The following is an 8,004-nucleotide window of genomic DNA, read 5'->3' as shown; positions in this document are numbered from 1 at the left end:
AGAATAGGGAACCCAGAAATGGACCTTCAACTTAGTTGAGGTCAACTAATCCTCAACAAAGCAAGAAAGAATATCCAACGGTAAAAAGTCTCTTCAACAAATGGTGTTGGGGAAATTGGATAGCCACTTCCAGAAAAATGAAACCACTTTCTTTCACCATACACAAAAAATTAACTCAAAATGGATGAAAGACCTAAATGTGAGGCAGGAATCCATCAAAATCCCAGAGGAGAACACAGGCAGTAACCTGTTTGATCTCAGTCTCAGCAACTTCTTCCTTGACACATTTGCAGAGGCAAGGGAAACAAAAGCAAAAATGAAATATTGTGACTTCATCAGGATGAAAGGCTTTTATAGAGGAACGGAAACAATCAACAAAACTGAAAGGAAACCTACTGAATGGGAAAAGATATTGACAAATGTCATCATATAAAGGGCTAGTATCCAAAATCTGTAAAGAACTTATCAAACTCTACACCCATAAAACAATAAATCCATTCAAGAAATGGGCAGAAGACATAAACAGACATTTCTCCAAAGAAGACATAGAAATGACCACAGACACATGAAAAAAACACTCATCATCACTTGGCATCAGGGAAATACAAATCAAAACCACAACTTGATACCACCTTACACAGGTCAAAAAAAAAAAAAAGAGAGAGAGAGAGAGAGAAAAGAATGGCTAAAATTAACAACTCCGGAAAGAAAAGATGTTGGTGAGGATTCAGAGAAAGGGGAACTCTCTTACACTGTTAGTGGCAATGTAAACTGGTGCAGCCACTCTGAAAAATAGTAGGGATTTTCCTCAAAAAGGTAAAAGTAGAGCTACCGTATGACCCAGCAATTTCACTCCTAAGTATTTATCCAAAGGATACAAAATCATGATTCAAAGGGGCACATGCACCCTAATGTTTATAGCAGCAATTTCCACAATAGCCAAAATATATAGAAAGAACCCAGATGTTAATTGACAGGTGAATGGATAAAGATGTGGTATATGTATAGAATGGAATGTTAGTCAGCCATCAAAAGGAATGAAATCTTCCCATTTGCAATGATGTGCATAGAACTAGAGGGTATTATGCTAAGTGGAATAAGTCAGTCAAAGAAAGGCAAACACCATTTGATTTAACACATGTGAATTTAAGTAGAAAAACAGATGAACACGGGAAGGGAAGGAAAAGAAAAAAAGAAAAAAATTTTTAAAAAAAAATACCTATTTACACTACTTCTATTCAATAAGGTTCTGGATGTCCTGGTCCAAGAAATCAGCCAAGAGAAAGAAAAAGGTCAGATTGGAAAAAAATTAAATTGCCTCTATATGTACATAAATTTATTTTATATATAGAAAATCCAGAAGATTTTATTTAAAATTGCTACTTCTAATAAACAGGCTCAGAAAATTTTGAGGATACAAAATTGATATAAAAAAGTGTATTGCTCTTATGGGTGAATAACAAATTATCTTCAAAGGAAATAAAATAATCACATTTATGATCACATCAAAAATAATAAAATACTTAGGAATAAATATAACAAGTAAGTGAAAGATCTCTAATCTGGTATCTCCATATGTTTATGAATGAAATCACAGAAGAGAGAAATAACTGAAAATGTGACTCATGTTCATGGATTGCAAGAATTAATATTATGAAAATGTCAATACTACCCCCAAAAAATTATAGATCCAATGCAATACCCATCCATATTCTAATACCACACTTTAACAGAAATAGGAAAAACAATCCTAAAATTTATATGGAACCACAAAAGATCCTGAAAATCTAAAACAATCCTGAGATAGAGGAACAGTGCAGAAAGCATCGAACTTCTTGATTTCAAGCTCTCCTTTAAATCTATATTGTAATTAAGAGTATGGCAGTAGCATAAAATCAGACACATATAGCAATGGAACTGAATCAAGAGGCCAGAAATAATCCAAGAATATATGGTCAATGAATATTTAATGAGGAATCCAGGAATACTCAAAGGAGAAACAACATTCTTTTCAATAAATGATGCTGGGAAAATTGAATATCCACATATAAAAGAGTAAAGCCAGATCTCTATTTTACATGGCTTTCAAAAGTTGATATGGATTAAAGACATAAATGAAACCCCTGAAGCCATAAGGTTCTTAGACAAGAAGAGAAGAAAAGATCCTTGATAGAGGTCTTAATATTTTTTTCATATATGACAGCTAAAGCACAAGCAACAAAATAAAAAATAAATACATGACATCAAATTAAAAGCTTCTTCACAGTCAAAAAAATTAACAATGTAAAAAGATAATTTACAGAATGGGAAAATTTATATCTGATAAGGGGCTAATATCCAAACTATACACGGGACTCATACAACTCAAGGGGAAAAATAATCTGATTAAAAGTGAGCAAATGACTGGAATGGACAGTTTTTTTCAAAAATGATATATATATATATGGTAAACAGATATATGAAAAGACAAGACATACAGTGTCACAAATAATTAAGGAAATGAAAATGAAAACTACAATGGCATGTCTTCTTATATCTGCTAGAATGGCTAGCATCAAAAAGAAAATACATAACAATGCATTTAAGGATTTGGAGAGAAAACTGTGCTGTTGGTGGGACTGTAAGCTGGTACAGCCATAAGAAAAACAGTATGGATGTTCCTCAAAAAATTAAATATAGAACTATCATATGAACTATCAATCACATTTCTGGGAATATATATGAAAGAAATTAAAACACTATATCAAAGATGCTGGAGAAAGGAGCCATGGATGTGGAAAAAGTCCAGAGAGAGAAGAGTACACTGGGGAATGCACAAGGAGAACACTTCCCCAAAGCCATTGGCTTAGAAAATAAGACAGGATGATTTTCCTGAGTTCTTGCAACCAACAAGGCTTAAAAACTAAGTCCCAAATCCCTGCACTCTGCCAGTACTGCCCTTCTCCAACAACCTAGACTCAGTCCAGAGTTGTGAGTGCCTTCCTGGGAAGACCCATAGATACCCCTGTCCACACCATGTCTTCAGATCAGAGAACTCTGCAGGGTCTCATTTCCAAGTGGAGTGGTGATAGGTCTCATTTAACAACCATACCAGGGTAGACCTAATCAAAAATCACCACATTCTGGCCAAAAACCAAACACGGCCCACATAAGGCAAGGAGAAACTCTGCAGAGGATTCACCTGAGGGAAACAGCTGCCATAACACAGAGGAACAGTGCATGCAGATCACACCACAGACACTTCTTGACATGCCAGGCCCTGGACATTATATGACCTTTCTTCATGAAGTCATTACACTCAGAAGAAGGAAACATAACAGGCTTCTTCAACACAGAGAGGAGGCCAACTTAAAAAAAAAAAAAACTTTAAAATGTTTATTTATTTATTTATTTATTTATTTATTTATTTATTATTTATGTTTTTATTGGAACTCAATTTACCAACATATAGCATAACACCCAGCGCTCATCCCGTCAAGTGCCCCCCTTAGTGCCGGTCACCCAGTTACCCCATCCCCCCACCCAACTCCCTTTCCACTACCCCTTGTTCGTTTTCCAGAGTTAAGAGTCTTTCATGTTCTGTCACCCTCACTGATTTTTCCCACTCATTTTCTCTCCTTTCCCCTTTAATCACTTTCACTAATTTTTATATTCCCCAAATGAATGAGACCATATAATGTTTGTCCTTCTCTGATTGACTTACTTCACTCAGCATAATACCCTCCAGTTCCATCCACGTCGAAGCAAATAGTGGGTATGTGTCATTTCTAATGGCTGAGTAATATTCCATTGTATATATACACCACATCTTCTTTATCCATTCATCTTTCAATGGACACCAAGGCTCCTTCCACAGTTTGGCTATTGTGGACATTGCTGCGATAAACATTGGGGTGCAGGTTTCCTGCCCTTTCACAGCATCTGTATCTTTGGGGTAAACCCTAGCAGTGCAATTGCTGGGTCATAGGGCAGATCTATTTTTAACTCTTTGAGGAACCTCCACACAGTTCTCCAGAGTGGCTGCACCAGTTCACATACCCACCAACATTGCAAGAGGGTTCCTGTTTCTCTACACCCTTTCCAACATTTGTTGTTTACTGTCTTGTTAGTTTTCACATTCTCACTGGTATGAGGTGTTATCTCATTGTGGTTTTGATTTGTATTTCACTGATGGCAAGTGATGTGGAGCATTTTCTCCTGTGCTTGTTGGCCATGTCTATGTCTTGCTCTGTGAGATTTCTGTTCATGTCTTTTGCCCATCTCATGATTGGATTGTTTGTTTCTTTGCTGTTGAGTTCAATAAGTTCTTTTTTTTTAATTTTTTTAAAGATTTTATTTATTTATTCATGATAGTCACACAGAGAGAGACAGAGAGGCAGAGACACAGGCAGAGGGAGAAGCAGGCTCCATGCACCGGGAGCCCGATGTGGGATTCGATCCCAGGTCTCCAGGATCGCGCCCTGGGCCAAAGGCAGGCGCCAAACCGCTGCGCCACCCAGGGATCCCTAATAAGTTCTTTATACATCTTGGAAACTAGCCCTTTATCTGATAGGTCATTTGCAAATATCTTCTCCCATTCTGTAGGATGTCTTTTAGTTTTGTTGAATGTATCCTTTGCTGTGCAATAGCTTCTTATCTTGATGAAGTCCCAATAGTTCATTTTTGCTTTTGTTTCTTTTGCCTTTGTGGATGTATCTTGCAAGAAGTTACTGTGGCCGAGTTCAAAAAGGGTGTTGCCTGTGTTCTCTTCTATGATTTTGATGGACTCTTGTCTCACATTTAGATCTCTCATCCATTTTGAGTTTATCTTTGTGTATGGTGAAAGAGAGTGGTCCAGTTTCATTCTTCTGCATGTGGATGTCCAATTTTCCCAGCACCATTTATTGAAGAGACTGTCTTTCTTCCAATGGATAGTCTTTCCTCCTTTATCGACTATTAGATGACCATACATTTCAGGGTCCACTTCTGGGTTCTCCATTCTGTTCCATTGATCTATGTGTCTGTTTTTGTGCCAGTACCACACTGTCTTGATGACCACAGCTTTGTAGTACAACCTGAAATCTGGCATTGTGATGCCCCCAGCTATGGTTTTCTTTTTTAAAATTCCCCTGGCTATTCGGGGTCTTTTCTGATTCCACACAAATCTTAAAATAATTTGTTCTAACTCTCTGAAGAAAGTCCATGGTATTTTGATAGGGATTGCATTAAACGTGTAAATTGCCCTGGGTAACATTGACATTTTTACAATATTAATTCTGCCAATCCATGAGCATGGAATATTTTTCCATCTCTTTGTGTCTTCCTCAATTTCTTTCAGAAGTGTTCTATAGTTTTTAAGGTATAGATCTTTTACCCCTTTGGTTAGGTTTATTCCTAGGTATCTTATGCTTTTGGGTGCAATTGTAAATGGGATTGACTCCTTAATTTCTCTTTCTTCAGTCTCATTGTTAGTGTATAGAAATGCCATTGATTTCTGGGCATTGATTTTGTATCCTGCCACGCAACCAAATTGCTGTATGAGTTCTAGCAATCTTGGGGTGGAGGCTTTTGGGTTTTCTATGTAGAGTATCACGTCATCGGCGAAGAGGGAGTTTGACTTCTTCTTTGCCAATTTGAATGCCTTTAATGTCTTTCTGTTGTCTGATTGCTGAGGCGAGGACTTCCAGAACTATCTTGAATAGCAGTGGTGAGAGTGGACATCCCTGTCTTGTTCCTGATCTTAGGGGAAAGGCTCCCAGTGCTTCCCCATTGAGAATGATATTTGCTGTGGGCTTTTCGTAAATGGCTTTTTAGATGTCAAGGAAAGTTCCCTCTATCCCAACACTCTGAAGGGTTTTGATCAGGAATGGATGCTGTATTTTGTCAAATGCTTTCTCTGATTCTAATGAGAGTATCATATGGTTCTTGGTTTTTCTCTTGCTGATATGATGAATCACATTGATGGTTTTACGAGTGTTGAACCAGCCTTGTGTCCCGGGGATAAATCCTACTTGGTCATGGTGAATAATTTTCTTAATGTGTTGTTGGATCCTCTTGGCTAGTATCTTGTTGAGAATTTCTGCATCCATGTTCATCAGGGATATTGGTCTGTAATTCTCCTTTTTGGTGGGATCTTTGTCTGGTTTTGGAATTAAGGTGATGCTGGCCTCATAGAACGAATTTGGAAGTACTCCATCTCTTTCTATCTTTCCAAACAGCTTTAGTAGAATAGATATGATTTCTTCTTTAAACGTTTCATAGAATTCCCCTCAGAAGCCATATGGCCCTGGACTCTTGTGTCTTGGGAGGTTTTTGATGACTGCTTCAATTTCCTCCCTGGTTATTGGCCTGTTCAGGTTTTCTATTTCTTCCTGCTCCAGTTTTGGTAGTTTGTGGCGTTCCAGGAATGCGTCCATTTCTTCTAGATTTCCTAATTTATTGGCGTACAGCTGTTCATAATATGTTTTTAAAATCGTTTGTATTTCCTTGGTGTTGGTAGTGATCTCTCCTTTCTCATTCATGATTTTATTAATTTGAGTCTTCTCTCTCTTCTTTTTAATAAGGTTGGCTAATGGTTTATCTATCTTATTAATTCTCTCAAGGAACCAACTCCTGGTTCTGTTTATCTGTTCCACAGTTCTTTTGGTTTCGATATCATTGAGTTCTGCTCGAATTTTAATTAACTGTCTTCTTCTGCTGGGGGTGGGGTCTATTTGTTGCTTTTTCTCTAGTTCCTTTATGTGTAAGGTGAGCTTTTGAATTTGAGTTCTTTCCAGTTTTTGAATGGATGCTTGTATTGCGATGTATTTCCCCCTCAGGACTGCTTTTGCTGCATCCCAAAGATTTTGAACGGTTGTATCTTCATTCTCATTAGTTTCCATGAATCTTCTCAATTCTTCCTTAATTTCCTGGTTGACCTTTTCATCTTTTAGCAGGATGGTCCTTAACCTCCACGTGTTTGTGGTCCTTCCAAACTTCTTGTTGTGATTAAGTTCTAATTTCAAGGCATTATGGTCTGAGAATATACAGGGGACTATCCCGATCTTTTGGTATCAGTTCAGACCCGATTTGTGACCCAGTATGTGGTCTATTCTGGAGAAATTTCCATGTGCACTTGAGAAGAATGTGTATTCAGTTGAGTTTGGATGTAAAGTCCTGTAGATATCTGTGAAATCCATCTGGTCCAGTGTATCATTTAAAGCTCTCGTTTCTTTGGAGATGTTGTGCTTAGAAGACCTATCTAGTATAGAGGGAGCTAGATTGAAGTCACCAAGTATAAGTGTATTATTATCTAAGTATTTCTTCAGTTTGGTTATTAATTGGTTTAAATATTTGGCAGCTCCCACATTCGGGGCATATATATTGAGGATTGTTAAGTCATCTTGTTGGATAGATCCTTTGAGTATGAGATAGTGTCCCTCTTCATCTCTCACTTTAGTCTTCGGGGTAAATTTTAATTTATCTGATATAAGGATGGCTACCCCTGCTTTCTTTTGAGGACCATTTGAATGGTAAATGGTTCTCCAACCTTTTATTTTCAGGTTGTAGGTGTCCGTCTGTCTGAAATGAGTCTCTTGTAGACAGCAAATAGGTCCTGCTTTTTTATCCAGTCTGAAACCCTGCGCCTTTTGATGGGGTCATTAAGCCCATTCATGTTCAGAGTTACTATTGAGAGATATGAGTTTAGTGTCATCATATCTATTCAGTCCTTGTTTTTGTGGATTGTTCCACTGAACTTCTTCTTAAAGGGGAAATTGAAGAGTCCCCCTTAAAATTTCTTGCAGAGCTGGTTTGGAGGTCACATATTCTTTCAGTTCCTGCCTGTCTTGGAAGCTCTTTATCTCTCCTTCCATTTTGAATGAGAGCCTTGCTGGATAAAGTATTCTTGGTTGCATGTTCTTTTCATTTAGGACCCTGAATATATCCTGCCAGCCCTTTCCGGCCTGCCAGGTCTCTGTGGAGAGCTCTGCTGTTACCCTAATATTCCTCCCCATAAAAGTCAGGGACTTTTTTTCTCTTGCTGCT

This window comes from Vulpes lagopus, chromosome X, assembly GCF_018345385.1.
Source record: "Vulpes lagopus strain Blue_001 chromosome X, ASM1834538v1, whole genome shotgun sequence".
Classification (NCBI taxonomy): domain Eukaryota; kingdom Metazoa; phylum Chordata; class Mammalia; order Carnivora; family Canidae; genus Vulpes; species Vulpes lagopus.
Note: the sequence above shows the minus strand (reverse complement) of the source record.